Source organism: Lagopus leucura, unplaced genomic scaffold, assembly GCF_019238085.1.
Source record: "Lagopus leucura isolate 7727_CA_CO unplaced genomic scaffold, USGS_WTPT01 Super-Scaffold_100004, whole genome shotgun sequence".
NCBI lineage: Eukaryota > Metazoa > Chordata > Aves > Galliformes > Phasianidae > Lagopus > Lagopus leucura.
Genome location: NW_024962264.1, coordinates 13,082,652 through 13,101,823, shown reverse-complemented (window position 1 = coordinate 13,101,823; position 19,172 = coordinate 13,082,652). Strand labels below are relative to the sequence as shown.

General features: G+C 39.4%; 1 long non-coding RNA gene across 1 annotated transcript; it reads left to right on the top strand.

The window, feature by feature from the left end:
* The first annotated feature begins 1,115 nt into the window (after positions 1-1,115).
* LOC122179662 lies at positions 1,116-19,096 on the top strand. Its single transcript, XR_006178788.1, has 5 exons — positions 1,116-1,149; positions 8,147-8,246; positions 10,670-10,879; positions 17,757-17,955; positions 18,881-19,096. It is a non-coding gene; the product is annotated as an uncharacterized LOC122179662 (long non-coding RNA).
* Positions 19,097-19,172: the final 76 nt, after the last annotated feature.

Below are 19,172 nucleotides of genomic sequence, written 5' to 3'. Positions count from 1 at the left end.
TGCTGGTCTCAGGTGATCAATCAGTGGTTCAGGCTGTGACTCAGCAGTTTCCATACAACGGTGTAATGTTGCTCATTTTGAACTTGGATTGTTGAAATTCCAAGAACGTGCCCTAACTGTACAATGTGAGCTGTCCACATTTGTCTCTAAGTGAGAATCAGTTAAAGGTTTACACACCAAAGAACTTACGTGTCTACAAAATGTGAGCTGTCAAATGCTATTGCCTTGAGATTCTTTTCCTTAAGTTTAAGCTAGAACAGTTATTTATAAGCATTCTGTTCTTTAGCATGTAGCCAGTGGAAACCATAATCCTGACAGAATTCAATGTTTTTTCATTTGTTGGCCCTGGAAGCTGTGCATTAGTAAAATAAATAAATTAAATAAACAGCAACATCTGTTCCAGTCACTAGAGGCTTGTTGCTGGAGTTACCTGCATTGAATGGGAGGAGAAGCTCTAGCACAGGAATTCTGCTTTCTACAGTAGAGATTAGTGGAATTACTAGGAATAAATCATAGAATCAAAGAATATCCTGAGATGGAAGGAACCCACAGGGATCATGCAATCCACCTCCTGGATTCTAGAAATTAAGCCACAGAGCATTGTCTAGACACTTCTTGAACTCTGGTTGCTTGCATCTGTGACCTCTGTCCTGGAGACCCTGTTGTAGTGCCTGACTATGCTCCGAAAAACAACCTTTTCCTTGCACTCTGATGTAATTCTATGCTAATTCCTTGGGTTCTGTCATTTCTATGATCCATGGGAATGGCAGCTGTCAGGGTACACAATGTTTTTGTCCCTAATTTTGATCAGTAGAGTCTATGGCAATGTTATTCCCATAAGAAAAGGGCTAAAGGGCAGTTAATGAAGCGATCTGATTACAAGTTTAAAGCCATAGTAAACAGGTGGTGGATCTAGTGGGAGGTGTGGTGTATGAGGACTGCTGAATCATGGTCTGAACCTCTGATTGACCTCTGAACTGAGGCGAGCACTGAGTCAGCCTTGGGAACACAGGTGAAGGTAATTCACCTGTGCTGCCGGAATGGGTGGAGCCTGGCTGCACCTCTCCTAGACCCATTTAAGAGCTGACTACGAATAGAGAAGCATCTTTTTTGGAGGTTCCTCCTTTGAAGTTTTACGGTGAGCTTAGGGTAAGGGAAAACGTTCTGTCTCCTTTTTGGTGTAATGATCTGCTTAACTAGGTTCTCTTGTGTATTTCATAATTATAATACTTGTATGGTAATTGGTTCTATGTGTGGAGAGTAGCTGAGACCTGGGAGGGCATGTTAGTTTGTCTTGTTAGATTTGTAATCATTGTAGTATGGTGGTTGTGAGTCAACAGCTCAAATGAGTTCAAAAGAGAGTAACTAAAATGGAAGAGAGAGTAACTAAATGGAATGAGGAAGCAGGAGAGGTTGGAAGTTCCTTTGTTTTTTATGTTTTGAAGACATAAATTTAATGTAAGTGAAAGAGAAAGGATCTAAGTATGGACTATTGAGAGTAATTCTTATAGATCTGGGAAGACTGAAATTTACTGTTTTCTAATTCAAGCACAGAATGTCCATCAAATAAGTCAGATGGATTCAAGGGTGTGTTGGTTACGTAGTAATGTGAGGAAACATCAGAATGCTAGTGAAGGGTTCTTCAACTTTGTGTGAGAGTGCTTTTCAGTTTTAAAATTACACTTCAGTTTGCAGTGTAATTTCCAGGCTTACTGCAGTGTCATGTAAAGGAGCATTATGACCAGTACCTGATTGCTGCTGGGTTGCCATTTCTTTTTCAGCTCTTCTCTATCTTGTATTAGTTATAGCCTCTGAAGAGCAACAAGAACACATGTCCATCGCAGTTATAGAAATCAGGGCTTGCCACATGAAGGTATTTATTGTATAGTAACTAAATTTGGTAATTGCAGTTGTTTGAAGTATAACTACATATGGTTTGCCTTGGGTAATTATGTTTTAAAGCACAATGAGCTATATAATTTAGTTAGTTCTGGAAACTAACCCCTGGAAAAGTTGCTGTGGCTAATGCGTTTTTCATACTGATTTGATGCTAATACAACTTCACCAGATTTAATGGAATTAATCCCAATTACCATTTACATAAATGCAAAGGAACCTTAGCATCAGTGTTACTTTACTTATTGTTTTATGTGTGTTTGAAGCTTATAACCCGAGTTGATTCCACATAAAATTGAAGTTTACTACAAAGTGATCTAATTGTTCTGATTTCACACGTAAACTGCTGTGGCAAGCAACAGAACAAACAATGATACGCTGTTGTTTGGCCTTTTAGGTATGCAATACTGTTTGAGCATTCAGAAGCTTTTTGGCTGTGTTTTTATCAATGAAAAGTCTGTGAAACTGCTTGACTGAAAATTACCTTTTATTAATGTCTCTCCTGTAGCTTTCTAGAGGTAGGACTAATTGTCTGTATCAAATGAAAGAGAAAGCATTTGAATTTTGAGATGTAAACGAAGCCTTTGTTTCTCCTCTTTGATCAGTTATGCTTTAGTGGGTGTGTGGTGTGACTCCCTCTGTCACCTCATTATCCATCTCTCTCCTCTGCCTCCTGTTACTAGTTGGCTTCTATCGACACCAGATATTTCTTCTTTTTTTTTTTTTTTCCGAGGGAATATTCGTACCTCATTCATTCTTCTGTGATGTTTAGAAACCCCATCGCGAACTTTAAGCTATTAGGAAATGTTCTCCTATTGGAATATCAAGTACATCGGATTTGGTTGTTGGTTTTCGTTTTGTTTTTTTTTGTTACTAGACTGCCACTCCATGGCCATATGTATCAACTACAGCTTTAGCTCCAGTGATGTGAGCTGTACTGAAGGAAATTCTGTGAATGTATGATAGAAAATCTGGGGTTTGTCTTGATTCTTTCCAGAGAGAGGGTTGTTACCCTAGAGAGGACTAAGGAAAAAACTACTATTTGTAGGCACGGGCAAGCCTGATATTAAGTATGTTATGGACTATCTTTTTGATCATCAGTACTGTGTGTTCTCTGGTACCCTAACATGTAATTTAGTGCTATGTTGCTTGTCCAGGCTGTTAGGGGTAGAATTCCTGGAAATAATTTAAGTTGAATTTTTAAATGAGAGAACATCAAATATTCTATGCCAGTAAGCGAAAGGACTTTCCCTGGGTAATCAAGTAGATAATATGACTGAAAAATGTCTGGTCCTTTTTAACTATGAAGTTTTGTTGGTTTTGAATCTGTGCAACAATTAAATAATGGAAGTGAATTGCAGCATGTTTTCAATGTAGAGTCCTCTATGTAGTCGTACAATTGCTTAGAAGTGGGCTAAAGGGGCAGCAGTTTCCATCTTAACATTTACTTGGAATTTTTTCACTTAAGCAAGGTTAAAATACTCTGCCTAATAAGTTACTGCATATGTCACTATTTTGTCATCTGCTTCTGAAAACTGAGAGTCTTGAAATTTAGCACATCATCCATCTGGAATACAGTGAGCAGACTACAGATTTGTTTGCCCACAAGCACTTCTGCTCAAGTTGTTCTGTGTCAAGACCTTTCACAGCCAAAATTCATGTTGAAGATGGTAGGAATGGCATTGCCATTATCCCTGAGCAGTTTTGCCTGAGCAACTGAGATGAAAACAAGCTCAAAATGCATTCCTTCTTCATAGTTAGCCCACTTAAACTCAGAGGAAATAAACCTAGGCTGATGGAGATCTAATTTCTTGAAAACATTAGCCTCTAAATAGTGTGGTTCTTAGTTTATATCACACTAGTAAGCATCACTGACTACACAAAATATTGTAAAGTTTTCAAAATTATACCATTTCCTGTATATACAACACCTAGCATTTGAAAACAATTTGAAAAGCCTGAAGTTGAGAGCAATGGGAACTTGTTCAGGTGGAGAGGAGGTTTAAAAAAAAGTCTTATTGACCACAGTAGCTTAAAAATAAGCTAAAGAAAATATTATACTTCGTATTTTCCTGGGAATATTCTGTGGTATTCTCTAGCCTAGGGTTGCTGGAGTTTGGGGGAAGGAGGATTGTTGATAATTTAAGAGCTTGCTCTTCTTAAAATGAAAATCCATCATAAAATCTTATTTGATTAAACTGAAAGGAGTGCTGACCTTTGGCTCTGGCAGTAACATTGTTTCAGAAAATCTCCATGGCATTTTAATTTTTTGTGTTAACGTAGATTGAAATTAGAACAAGGAACAAAACTTCAGAGGGTAATATTCTCCAGGATGTTCAGCCCTAAGATCTGTGGGCAGAACCCACAGTTAAAAGCGCTAGTTAGTTCTGCCAAAAAGCTAATGGTGCCAATATCCTAATAAACCTTATGATCATGTGTGTGTGGAGGCACTGAATGCCCCTGTTATATGCCCTCATTTAGGAATATTACCAGTAAAATTTGTTAGCAGCAGGAGAGTGAGAAAGAAGGGGACACTTATCAAACAACATAGAACAGCAGCTCAGAAAGAAGTTGGATGAGATGTTGGTTGACTATGGGAACTAAAACAGTACAGAAGCAGGTAAAAAACGACCTAATTTTCATAAGTATTTGTGCAGCAGTCAGTGCATGCAAGAGCAACATTCAAGTCATGGCTTAAAACAACGCATTGAAGTTGCAAGGAACTGTATTTAAATATAAGTATTTTAAAAGAACGGGGTTGCTGCCCAAATAGCTAGAGAACGGAATGCAAAAGAAAGGGAGGCTGCTTGAAGCATGATGCTGGCAGCGCTGGAACCTCCTCTGCAGCTTATTTGTCTGAGCAGCAGCACCAAGGTCCCTAGAGGACTGATTGTGCTGTGTACAAACCTGGCTGGTGCTGCAGTGCAGCAGTCTGACACCTAACACCTGCAGCTGAAGTCTGCAAGCAAAGCTGAAGAGTGAGACTCAGAGTACTAGGCAGTGCAAAAACATTAGCAAAATTTGTGTCAGATATATGCATGAGCAAACCACATAGGCATACAGGTAGTGAAAGCTAGGTTAGCTGTAGCTTACAATAGTTCAGCTGTTGATTTAAAAGGCTGAATTTAGCTGCCGATCAGATCTTGTAGCAGTCAGCTCAGTTCTTGATGTGCTGGAAGAAACTGAATGATTTCTTCTTCATGGAGATATTAAACATGTCTCTTTATACAGCATGTCCTGAAATTTTTGTGTAACTTGGTTTCCATTTTTCTTCGGTGTTCTTCCAAAGAATTGGGAATCCTGTACACTGCCTTCTGGTTAGAGTTATGACAGATCTGCAGTAGGCCTGCATGGAGCATAGATTATGCTGCTGAGTTCCAAATACAGCTATTCTCAAAACACCACTGTCCCTTTGTTTTTACAGTGGCACTGTATTACAGACCTGTATTTATTTGATTTTTTTTCACCTGTATCTCTGAGGCTTTGCTTCTGAGACAGTTCTGAAAAATGGTAAATCCATGTAAAACAAAAGAATTTGCCAATGCAATATCAATGTAATATTTTAGAAAATAAAAACATTTCTTAATAGCACAAAGTGATCCTAATACCAAGTAAGGTGGATTTTTTTGGTTTATTTGCCTTCTTTTTTTCTCTCATCTGTCTTGACAGTAAACAACTCAAGGCAGGAAAGACAGTTCTGTGTGGTACCCCACATAAAAGGGTCCAGTCTCAGTTGGAAGCTGATTGTGTTATTATAATGATACTAACAAATTCTTTAGCCCAAATTCTTTAGCTCACCAGATTACATTTCACTGTATGTAGTTCCTCACAGCATTTCTTCCTTGTTAATATTCTGGTTTATTGAGGAGGAGGAGATCAGAAGGAGCAGGAATCCACTACTGCACTTGCAAAATGTTGGAGATTGTGGTTCAATTAAGAATGATAGCTTGAGAGATTGGGTTGTTAGTATCCCTTTCAGTTATCCAGAGGTCTGTCCTCTCTGACCTAAGATCAAGTTTGGCTTTGAAACAATGTCCTGTTTTGATTCTCCTGCTGTCTCTGATTATCTGTTTTGTTCATTCTATTTCTTTTCACGTTGCGTTTAATAAGCTGTTTCTTTTTCTCTTGGCTTGACTGCTTATTCTGAATATGCATGGAATCTGCAGCAACCACCTTCAGGCACTGGTGAATCTTCAATACTATTATTTATAACAGATATTTTGTGGACACTACACACGGAGAGGTGGTAAACTTATTGAAGTGTAAAAAGAAAAACTGCTCAGCACAATGCAATGCTTCAGGAACACATTTTGATATAGCTCTCAATCACACACAAGCATGAAGTTTTACTATCTGTCATAAAAGAACTGAATGTGATAAATTCTGTAAGCAGTATATTAAATCTAAGGCTTGAAAAGCTGGCCACTTGAACAGTGCCAACTCAAGGAAGGTGGCTTGATTTCCCTTTGATTTTATATTTAAGTAATTGCTATGAAATGATGTGGGTGTTATTTCTCTCAAATGCTGCTGTTTTGAAACTTAACTCTTCAGTATTTTCTGCACGCATCCCTTCACACCCTGGAATTTCAAATAACTGGCAGAAATTGGCAGCACTGTTTATTCTTAGAAGAGAGGTAAAGGTCTGAAATGGTATGACATTATTGCACCTTAAATGTGATCTCATCAAATAAGTCTACAAGTCTGAAAAATTCACAATTTTCCCTTAGGACTGCTTCAGCATTGGTTATGTTTTGTGGATTGTGCGTGTAGACCAAAACTAGCTGCAGCTGGCAGAAATAATTGATTGTTTTGATTTTAGTTCTTTGGAATGTGTCCTCATCTTACCACATGGATTAAAATAGGTATACAGAAACCCCCGTGCCAAGCTTCTGTTCCATCCTCACTGCCAGATTACACTGGGAAAAGCTGTCAAGTTTTTGCTGGTTTTCAAATGGGAAGCCCAATCCTGATATAGATGGCAGCCTGCCAAATTAAGTGCATAATGCCTCAGCTGAAAGGCTTTAAGAGCTTTTCTTCACTATGTGTCTAGAAGCTGGATGAGTTAATTCACGGCCTTAGGGAAAGATATACAGCACTAGGTTTTAGCCCCCCCAGTACTCCTGTGATGATGGCTCACTCTACAGTCTAAATTGTTCCAAACTGGTACTGAAGTTCTGGCTCTGTCAGCTCCAATGTGCCATATTTTGCAAGAGGCCACTGAATGAACAACCTCTGTGTTTTTTCTATACTGTTGTCAACTAGGACTTCACCAACTGCAGAACACTTCCTATTTCTTAAGGGGCATAAAGTGAGTAGAGCTCATGTGATGTTATTTACTCTGTACAAGAACTACTTCCCTTTTAATGAGAGTAATTTTTGTGACGCTCGCTTAACAGGAAGCAGTGAGCTGGTACATCTCTGTTGCCACTGCTCCAGTTCATCACTTAACCCTCATAAATACTGGAGAAATAGAGAAGACATGACACCCGAGTTTGTGATGAAACCTACCCAAACCTTCCTTGTGATCAGCCTGGATCAGAGTGGGCCCTGCAGGCTCATCATAAATGAGCTAAAATATTTCTACAAAGAACGGTTTCTGATTCTGCAATTTCTCCGGATTCCTCATTAGCCCTTAATAATAGTGATGCCTCTGGTAGCCTAAGAATATCCTGTTTGAAAGAAACATTCTAGTAGCATGTTTGTATTAGTCAGACTGACTGAAGACAAGTACGAGTACTGGAAGGCTTCTTAATGAATAATTTCAATGTAAAAAATTCGTATTATTTATTAATTATGTAAAAAACATAACGGGGTTCTGGATACAAGGCATAAGACAAAATAATAAGTCCAGTCAGCACTGTTTTGAAATACTTTTATTTGGTTCAGTAGGATCTACTGTTTTATTTAAGTTCCACAAAATGCTATTTTTCCTGTTTCTTCCTGGATCTCTGTTCATATTTGATATCATTTATCACAGAAAAGATTGCTTCCTGGGGAGTTCAGTTACACATGCCATTCAAGTGATCCTGACAGGGACGAATGATAATAAAAATTATCCTTCCTTTGAATGTGTTTTGGATTACATTGCAGCAATATTGGATAGAGCTGTAGGGGGATACACGCAAGAAATACAGGGTTATTTGTGCATGTGGTTTGCCATTCCCTTCTTGACAACACTCAATCTACATGCCTTTTCTTTATTTATAGGCAAGCAGCATGCTGACATTTCACTATTCCTTTGGCTCAACAGTTCAGACTACAGTCACAGCAAGAAAAGCAACCCTTGTAACCATGACTCGCCTAAGATTAATTTCACTGGATTTCCCAAGAATTACTTAGTAATTTGAAAGGTAAGCCATGGTGTTAATTTGCAGGAATTTTGAAAAGAGAAGGTTACATTTTCAGTTAAAAAAAAAAAAGAAAAGAAAAGAATGGTATTGGTACGATAATGAAGACACTGGAAAATGACATAAATACAGTTTACATTTTAATAATAATTACAGGAGACAGTGCGTGCAGTCCTATTATGCAAGACAATGTTTGCCTTTATCTAGTGCTGGACTTGAATTAGAATGCAAGGGCTAAATGTCAGTCATAATTTATTCTTATTTGTGTTCATTACTGACAGAAACAGGAATGATCATGTATAAAGAAGCACAAATGGAAATGTGATGGTTTAAAGTTGTGCAACTGTAATTAAAAGGAAGAAAAAGGTGTATGAATTGAGATAGACTGTAGTTCATTTCAGTAACATGTTGGGGTACTATCATCATGGGCACATTAGAAATAACAAGGGTGGTATTTCATCTCCCGTGCTGTTTTAATACAACTTCTGTCGCACATTAATAAATTATGAACAGTTATGGAAGTATTAGGAAGTATTACTCTTCAGAAAGGGTGGACAGGCATTGGGATGGACTGCCCAGGGAGGCGGTGGAGTCACCGACCCTGGGGGTGTTCAAGGAAAGGCTGGATGCTGTGTTGAGGGACATGGTTTAGTGGGAGCTATTGGGAATAGGTGAACGGTTGGACTGGATGATCTTTTAGGTGTTTTCCAACCTTGGTGATTCTATGATTCTATGGTTGTCCCCTGGAAGTTTTTACGTGGGAATGATACACTATGAATATGCTATTTATTCTCACAAAGGACTATGACTGTTGAAGCATTTATGAGTAAATTAAATGGAAATTATATCTCTCAAATAGAAGGTGTTGGTCACTTAAGATAGCAAAACACTTAAAACTCAAGTAGAAATTCACTTTTTGGGGAGAACAGGGAGTATATTTTATGTGCTTTAGTTTATTAAACTTGCTTTTAGACTCTGTACGGAAAAACTAGAGCTGCGAATTTCCAGAGTTCTTGAACAATTACTCAAAATTAAAAAAAAATAAAAATGGATGTTGTCGAGCATTGAATTTTTTTTCCAGTTCCTAGCTCATCAGATGTAAGGTTAGCCCATGTATAAACCCTTCTAGCTTCAAGTAGTTGGTTTTTATCAACAAAACATTTTTTTCACCTAGAAACAAAAGTATAAGTCATGCTACACTCAGAAATCTGTTTCAGCCAACATTATGTCAACAGTGTTGGACTTGAGTTGCAGCAACTCTCGATTTGGAGAATTAATAACTAGATTTAAGTTGCCACTACTCTCTAATGAGGCTGGAATGTGACCCGCACACCTAACCAGCCGTGAATAGAGAAGACAAAGCTCTAGGCTCATTTCTACTAATGTCTAAATAATATATTTTCTTGAGTGCTAATCCAAAAAAGGATCAGTGCTGCTGCTGCAGCAGTATATCAACATTCTGCAAGTGTAAGCCTCTGAGTGAACCAAGACACGGTTTATTCCAGAGCTCCTTAATATTTGTTTTCCTTTTGCTGTAAACTTTCCTTATGTCTTATTCTGGGACTGGCTGATAAACCCACATTAATCCCCTTGGAGCGTTGTATTTTGTGTAATTGTGTGAGATGAGACCAAGGTGTTGTCAGTATGTTTTACATTCTTTTTGCAAGTTTTTGCATTCCTTTTTGACTTTTAAATCATTGTTTTGCCAGTAAGAATTGTGTGTAGAACTCCTTTAAATACAGTCTTCCGATCTCGGTTAAATGGATGTGCTGTAGAGTATAAAGCCAAACTCCTGCTATGAAGGTGTCTCTTGATCTTTTACTTATCCACAGATAAGAATATCTACCTTGAGTTTCTCAGTGTATGCAACCCCAGCCTATCTGACTGGGGTGCGAAAGCATTAAAGTAAAGGCCCAAGAGGATCCTTTACTTTGCCTGTAGCTGTTTAGTTGGCAGTAGGGATGTAAGTTAAGCTATGAAACAGTGACTTTTTTTTTCTAGAGCAAACCCTCATTCCAATATGGATAGACAGATGTTTCTAATGTTTCTGAGAAACGAGCATGGAATGGTTGTCTTATGGTAGGTTATGCTGCCCAAAGTTGGAGTAACATACTGTGATGTAAGCTCAGTGAATCATCAGTAACTGTAGTGCAGTTGTTCACAGCTGAGCTGGAATGGTAGCTGGTTGCTGATCATCTGATTAACTGTAAGAGATGGAATGAATTTGCAGCCCAAAGAAAGAACATACTGTATGTGAAGACACTTGCATACACCAGGCAATAGGCCATCTTGCAGATTAAAGCTTCATCTGAGAGAGCTGCTTCAGGACTGATAGGTTGTTCCTGGCTACAGCACAGTGCTAAACACATGAGTTTTGTGAGGGTATCCTGGAAACTGATTCTGACACTGTCTTCCTTATTTTCCAGACCATTGAACTCCTACTGATCTGAAATTGAATGCTGTGGAGCTTCTTTAAACTGCTTCTGGCATTTAAATGGCATTGAAGGAAAGGATTTCACAGCAGATACGAAAGATTCCTGATAAAGTTACTTTGAGATGAGCATTCAGGAGATTTTGTCCACGGAAGAAACTTGGTTGGCCAATGGGAGCAGCAAGAAAGAATAAGGAAAGCACAGGTGAGTGCATCTGGGGTCGTTTCCCCTCCACAAATCCATGAATGTTGCTTCATATCCTTGGGAACGTGAGAGATTCCTGTTAAAATGGAGTAAAGCCTGTTACAAAGGGAGGAGAAGATTAGCTCTTCCTCTTAAGGTATAAAAACTGGAGGAAATTATACTCAACATATCTCTGCATTTTGTGCTTTTACTCCTAAAGCCCTTGCAGAATATGGCATTTCCTTTGCGAATTAATTTGTTAACAGCAGCTGTAAGATACAGACTGAATGGCTGTGTATCTTGGAGAAAACGGGTAAAAAACCACGATTTTTCGGAGTGAAAGAAACATTATGAAACACTTGAAAGAAAGTATGAGTAGCTACAGTCTGAGGAAGGCAGAGATTTGAGGCAGGCTAGAGGAGTTAAAGTATATCTATGTTGTGGAAGAGTAGAAGAGACTGGTGATGTAAAATCTTGCAGAAAAGATGATGTCATTGAAATCTAAAAAGGTTTGAATATCACACTTTTGGGGAATAGGAGTTAATCCAGGTTTTAGGTGAGAATTGTAGTCTACTGATACCTCTTAACAACTGGCTACAGCAAAGATCTGATTTAAGATGTACGTTTTCTCTGAGGAACTGTCCGTGAAACTCCAGATTTTGCCAACAATAGCTTGCAAAAATGCTGCTAACCTCTATCAGTCCAGACCTCATTACAGAATCACAGAATCACCCGGGTTGGAAGGGACCCCAAGGATCATGTAGTTCCAACCCCCCTGCCTAGCAGGGCCACCAAACATACACATTCAGATCAGGTTGCCCAGAACCCCGTCCAACCTGGCCTTGAACATGTCCAAGGACGGGGCATCCACAACCTCCCTGGGCAGCCCATTCCAGGGCCTAACCACTCTCCTAGTAAAGAACTTCCCCCTAACATCCAACCTAAATCTTCCCTCCTTCAACTTAAAACCATTTCCCCTAGTCCTGCTGTTATCAGCCCTTTTGAAGAGTTTACTCCCCTCCTGGGTGTAGGTTCCCTTCAGGTATTGATAGGCTGCAATGAGGTCACCCCGCAGCCTTCTCTTCTCCAGGCTGAACAAGCCCAACTCCCTCAGCCTGTCCCCATAGGGGAGGTGCTCCAGCCCCCTAATCATCTTAGTCGCCCTCCTCTGGACCCTTTCCAAAATCTCAATGTCTTTCTTGTACTGACAACTCATTGGGTATGCCAGACACTTGGCAGGTATTTGGTTTTCACTTGGGTAACTAAAATGGGCGATTTGGTTACTGTCGTGCCATCAGACTATAAATTTAATCTTTGTGTGTTTTTTAATGATGTAAAACTATTCATATTGAATGATGCAATTCTGTAATTATGAGTGGTGGAAAAATTCCTGAACACTGAACAGGAATAAGTATATGCAAAGTAAGAAGGAAGTTAAAAAATAAAATAATAAAAAAAAAAAAAGATAAGGCCTCTACTGTTTGTATTGCAACAAACTTTGATATCAAAGGGTTTAACAAGAATTCTATCTCTGGCAGTAAAACCAGCAGATTGCTTTGTGGTAGCAATATATCTATAACATAAAATGATTTCTGTTATTTAGAAGGAAGCATAGTTCGGCAGCTCAATTTTTCATCCGGCTTCTAAAGAGTACAGGAATCTCCTTGATAACTCAGGTGTTATTAGGTCAGAAACTACAGTTATTTAAACAAGTATGTATAAGTGGAGTGCAGTACCCCTAAAAATCTAGCAAAATAGATTCTCATAAGCGTGAGTGTGAACTACATAAGTTTCTTGGTATAAGTCTCATTAAAACTGATCTGGAGGCCCAGGTGATGGGTACACTTGCCATCATCTATTTTGTATTGACATTAAGTATTTAGAATAGTGATAATGGTACAAAATGGAAAAGACAGGAGTGATAGAATCAGATAAGAAGCAACAAAGACTGCTAATTGTTACTGAGGTATGCATGTCCTTCTTTATCAGATTAATTGAAAAATAGGCGTCTGAGAAACTCTGCTGTATTTCACACTGTGTTTGGCTGACTGGCTTAAAATGAGCAGGTGTCATCCAACATTCTGTCAGGGGGCCTAGCCAAGTACTCAATTAAAGCTATCTAACTGTTTTTCCACTCCTCAGCCCTTATTTAAAATAAATTGTTCTAAGAAGCTGCAGGTTGTTGAATGTATGATTGAAAGCTGTCTGTAACAGATAAAGTATATTTTTTAAAGCTGTGAACTGGTGGAATTCTATTTGTGAGAGTCTAATTTTTGAAAGAATTACATGTTTAGAAAAGTATATTCCCATTAGCAAACACACATTAAGGAAACTAGATTTACAACCTCATTAATATTAAACTCCTTGGCACTCGACTCACAAATCAGTGATTATGATGCAATTATTTAATTATGGAGTTATCCTATTACTGAATATTAATGTGCCTTTGTGAACACTTCTGATAAAAATGAACTGTGGTGATGGCCCTGCCTTCTCACCTGGTGCTCAATCACTGGTTCAGGCTGTGGCAGCATTTCCACTACAGTAACCATTTTCAGTGCTCAGGGAAACTTCTGTATTTACTATAGTGGACAAATTTATGACTCAATTTCACCTTTTGAAAATTCTTTAGGACTCTCCTACAAACTTGCATAATTTTTTCCCTTAACAGCTCCTGGCACTGAAATGCAAACTGTAGCAGAAAAGATGGACTCGTATCCTGGGGCTAGTTTTCTGGTTTTTTTAGGTGTTGTACTCGCATGTATTATCATATTGGACACATCTTACATGATGCTGTTGCCAGGATACTTAGCACAACATCAATGCTCTCTACTTATAGGATTTGTTTATAGAGTAAACAATCATACTTCAAAGTATGAACTAAAAATGCATTTGGCCATAGTAGCCTCTCTTTCTAGGAAGAATTCACCTCTCAAACAGCTCTTTCCCTTCTATATTTTCTCACTTCGTTTTACTTCTTTTCCTCAATCTCTTTAATCACAGAGGTGGTATAATTAGATTTCATTAGTAATATAAGACAAGAAATACTGTTTGGTGATGTGTAGCAGAAATGCTGAGTCACAGCTTGAACCAGTGATTGAGCACCTAGAGGAAGGCAGGGCCAACCCAGTGGAGCTCAGGTGCATGCAATGTACCTGAGTGAGCAGAAGGGGGTGGAGGCAGGGTCTGCCCCTTTGCAGACCTCATTTAATAGTTGGCAGTGGAGGTAAGGGTTTTTTCTGCTGGAGATTACTGTGTATCTGTGGCCTTCTGAAGGTAAGTGACTTGCTTTTGTTTTTTCCTTTGCATCTGTGCTTATACCTGTTGCTTTTGAGCGAAGTCCTTGCTTACTGTAGCTTAGGACTTTGCTACTCTGCTCTCTCTGCTGTGTTTTTCATCATGTTACTGTATTACAAGATGTTTGCTAATTGAAAAGATAGGAAAGTAAAGGGTACTTTTTGTCCAAGTTAAAAAAAAAAAACAGCTTAAGTAGTTAAAATTATTAGTAGAACTAATTCAAAAACAAGCAGCTCTGAAAACTCCTGAATAGTTTGTGTATTTGGTCACCTGTTTTATTTATTTATTTTGTGGATTACCCTATGGTTTCTGATAATTTGCAATTATTAGATTCTTTCTATGCATGCAGAAGTCTTTTTGTTGTTGTTGTTGTTCTTATACCAATCTCAGAATCCTTAGTTTCCTGTAGAGGTAATTTCAGTGTTTCTCTCAGAAAGGTTTTTATTCAAGGAAATCAATCATCTTCTATTTCTATCATCTTCACTTATCACAAAATCATCAATGTTTAGACTGTCATCCTGCTGATGTGATGGGAACAACGAGTAGTTGTAACAGCACAAAGGAGCCCAGCCTTATCTGGAGTCCTTTCAGGAAGCCTGCAGGCTCCTGATTCGTTATTCTCCAGCTACCCGAGAATGCATTTGACCAGATGAACACAAATGGAGATCCAATTATCAGGTCTCAACTCTTCACAGAGTCCATTTCCTATACTGGCTATATTGGCAGTGTTGCTCCTCTGTTGAGCAAGATCCTTGTTATTTTTACTCAGAACAAAAATAATGTTGTGTCTAAAGGCTACTTTTTCTCTTTTGCAAGCTCTTCATCCTTTGCATTTAAAAAAAAAATCTCTAGTCTGCTTTCTTTTGTGGTCTGAGGTTTCTGTATCTCTGCCGAACACTGATAGATTCATTGCAGGCTTCAGCTGCTTTGCAGAATCTGAATAGACACTGAGGCTACATAGGCAGCTTCAATTAAGCAGCTCTATGGAGCTGATATTTTGTTGTTGAAAAACAGTGTCTATTTGCAGGGACACACAAAGCAGCAATTCCAAGGATGCAAATCAGGACGAAATACTTAAAAGATAATAACTATTAAGGCAACTAATTGTAAATGTTCTGCAGAGAATACAAAGACCCATTTACCCAGTTGCTTCCTTCTGCTGTTCCATTGTGAAATTCCAAGTATGCACATTACAGCATTAGTACATATGGCAAAGTAGAATCCCAGTGAGAAATTTCCAGATTCTAGCAGCTAAATTACAGACTTTGAGACAATAAGATTTCTTTTCTAGGAGAAGTATAGCTATGAAATACACAGAGGTCTTTTTATTCCTACGCATATACACACAGCAGAGATTCTCAGTGCAGTACAACAGTGTATTTTGTCTTTCATCTTGCTTCTAAGACACAAGGATATTGTACTTCATACGGGACTTAAGTGCAGGACATGCGGTGGTGTGCTCTCTTTTAACTTTTGGTGTTTTTTTTCCCCTATTTACTTTTTCTTCCTCTCCTTTGTTTTCTATTTATTTATTTATTTTTTGTCTACTGGTTTATTTGCTGAGAAGCAGAAGAGGAGCTTTTTCCTTCTGGAGAAAATTTCTTGTGTGACTCCAGTTTTTGCTGTGTTTGAAACTGTTAAGTTCAATCCCCACCCCCATTTCCTTCTTCCCCTGGGTGTGGGAACCCAGCGGAACTTTTTTCTTGCGTTCCAATCTGAGCCAAATTATCACAAATTACTCTGTCTGGACTAAGCTATTATTAGATCAGCCAGTAACTCCAGCTGTTTTGGTTATTTCTACAACTGATTTTGCTGCTTGTTTAAAGCCTCAGAAGTACAGCTCTCTCCTTCAAGAACATACTTAACCAAGCATGGGGCTGTGTCACTAGGTCTGCTCAGGTGGAGCTACTCAGGAGCACTGTGTCAGAGCCCCATTTATCTCCTGAAGGCTTGTCTTCCCAATTACTTCCATTATTTGTACAGCTTTATCGAGTATCAAAATGCTGATGAAATGCTGCTTTGACAGAGCAATGCTGAAGCTGTTGATCACCTGAGAACACCAACATGAATGGATGTGAGGATCAGCTCGCACTCACAGTATGAATGAGTGTAGCTGGACAAGTGCTCACTAGAAAATAATTCCTTGTAAGAAACTAAGTTGTCTGTCTCTGTGCCCTTAGTCTTTGTGTATTAGCAGACAATGCTGTTTAGAGAAGTGAAGAGGGTGAAAGTGTACTCTCCTGATCATACTTAGGTATTATCCCACACACACTTTTTCTACAGGCATGTAAAGCAAAAAAAAAAAAAAAAGTGCCTCCAAGCTTTGAATACTTGTAGCATTTGCACACAGGCAGTGTGAATACACCAATGGACAACATATCCTGAGGAATTCTACCTAGTGGTAAGCTACCTCCTTGTGGAGGTAATGTACATTATCACATTGAGCTTTCTTGCAATAAGAAGCAAGAAAAAAAAGAAGGAAAATCCTGGTGTAAGGGTCTTAAGCAATGCTGCTTTAGATTTCGATTTTATTTGAATACTGGTTATTTTTACTTGTTTCCGGTGTTAGTGGCTGGAAATAGTTTCCAGTAGATTCTGGAAGTATGTTGGTTATTGCTACCTGAATCTTGTATCCACCTGTGAACTATATCACAGTCTGATCTCTTCCATTCTAGTGAAATCTGTTCTGGGCCAGTTCCAGGCATTTCTTAATCACCTCTAGCTCTGAGGAGGAACTTCAATGCTTGCTGCCATTGCCCAGTGGCAGAGCTTGGTATATGGCCAAGCTAGCATTTCAGAGACCTCATTGTTCTGTATAATCTAAGTACAGGGCTTTCATTTCTAAGTAAGACTTTCTCTAGGCTTTTACAATTGTGTTTTGGGTATATTAGAAACAGTCCTCTCTGTTCTTACTACATTCATTACCCCTTTTCCACTGTGTCCATGTTTGTCTTCTATATAATTTTAGGCTCCCAGCTGTTGCTATGCATAGTGAAAATTCTAAGTCATGGCCTGAAGCAGTGATTGAGCAGGGCCACCCCAGGGGAGCTCAGATATATGCAATGCACCTAAGTGAGCAGAGGGGTGGAACCAGCATCCATCCCTTCCCAGACCTCATTTAAGGGCTGGCAGTGGAGGCAAGGGAATCTCACTGGAGATCACTGTGTACCCGAGGCCTTCCAAGGGTAAGCAGCTTTTTTTTCTTTGCTTCTGTGTCCATGTCTGCTGCACTTGGGCTTGTCCTCACTTGCTGCAGCCTAGGACTTTGCTACCCTGCTGTTACTGCTATGTTTTCCATCATGTTATACTGCTACACCATGTTACTCTGTGGAGCTTCATATCTAGAAACCTTCTTTGACTGTGATGCGGATCTGGCTATCTGGTTTTATTGCTCTTTGTTACTTTGTGGGTAGTGGTATTTAGGCGCTGAAAACAGGTGTAGCATTATTGCTCTATAGCAGAGAACTAGAGTACAAACAACACATCATGTCTGTTTTATGTGAGATTCTTGTCTCATACATGTTCCAGTGACTTTACTCCCTTCCGGTGTTCCTCACACTTTTCTGTGTTAGAACTGCTTTTTTTTTTTTTTTCTTCTTAGAGATAAGGCCTTCTGGTGAACCTCCTTAGAGTGTCTGTGGCAGAATTGCACCGTAGAGGAATTCTATACCCAGACTGGATCAATTGCAAGCCTTTATCTGGCATTGGAATTTGTGAGGTCTTTTTGCCAACACCCACTCCTCTCATGCAGAGCTCATCTGAAGCATGTGACTTTTGACAACACGTACTTGTGGTGACAGGTTTGACTTGTCTGTAATACACTCCTACTGTACATTCAGTTTTATGACTAGCCTTAGGTCCTTCTATAGCATGTGCTTAGTACTATTATGTCCCTTAAACACTAAATGCTTGAGGTGGGGGGTGGTGTTGGGGGGAGGGCAGGAAGGTAAAAACTCTTAACACTCAAGGACTGGAGCAGAAATAAAAGCACAGCCCATCTTTTGTTTTTATGTGTTATATACTTTTTCTTCCTGAATAGTACTTCATTCAGTGCATGGAGTCGATGGTGCTTACGGAATAAACACAGATATTGCTCAACATGGGGATTACTTAGTATTTTCTCGTCCTGCTCTAATGTACTGTCACACTTTTTTTTTTTTTTTTACTGGCCATGATCTACCTGCTCCAAAGCTGAGTTTTACTTCCTCATATACTCTTTCCTCAGTAAGGTTCACTGTGGAGTCACTGGTAAAAAGCTTTATGAACTGGTTTTATGGTAACTTGTATTACAAGATGGAACAATGTTATTTTGCTTCTAGATACAATTGGGGTGGCCCTGGAAAAAAAAAAAAGCTGAAACTGTAACTGAGTTTCAAGTGTCCAACCTGCAGTGCAGCCAGATGTTGCATATCACTTTAGTACTGGAAGTGTGCACTTCATTGCTTCAAGTGCATCCATAAGACCACTTCTTAAGAGGTTTAAGAGAGCCCCTTGTGAACCTCATGCCAAAAACCACATCCTCCAGCTTCTAAGTTGGAGCTTGCCGTTGTTTGAATGCCTTCCTTCACACAGCTCTAAGGTGATGGACCTCCCAGAGCCCAGATCAGCAGGGTTAGACTGCATTTCTTATCTCTATTTCTTTTCTTTTCGTTTTTTTTTATATTTACTTTTATTTTATTTATTTATTTATTTTTTGACATCTCCTACGCTTCTCTTCCTGTCCAGGTCTTCTCACGATGGAGCAGGACACCTGCCCCGACAGCACCCTGCATCTTGCAGGATGCCGGAGCCCTGCCGTGATGACACCTGCACCTCCACGAACTGCTCGAGTTCCCGGTTTGCCAGCTCCCTCGCAGTAAGCAGCCTTTTTGTCTTCTTACGCTTGGCTTTTAAATGGAAGCAAGACCTCGACCGCACTCCCATCATCGTGTACTGCGGTGCCGCTCGGGACCCACGCAGGCCTGCCCGGCGCGATCCCGGCCCGCTGTAGCCGCGAGGTGCCCGGCGCGGCGCTGCC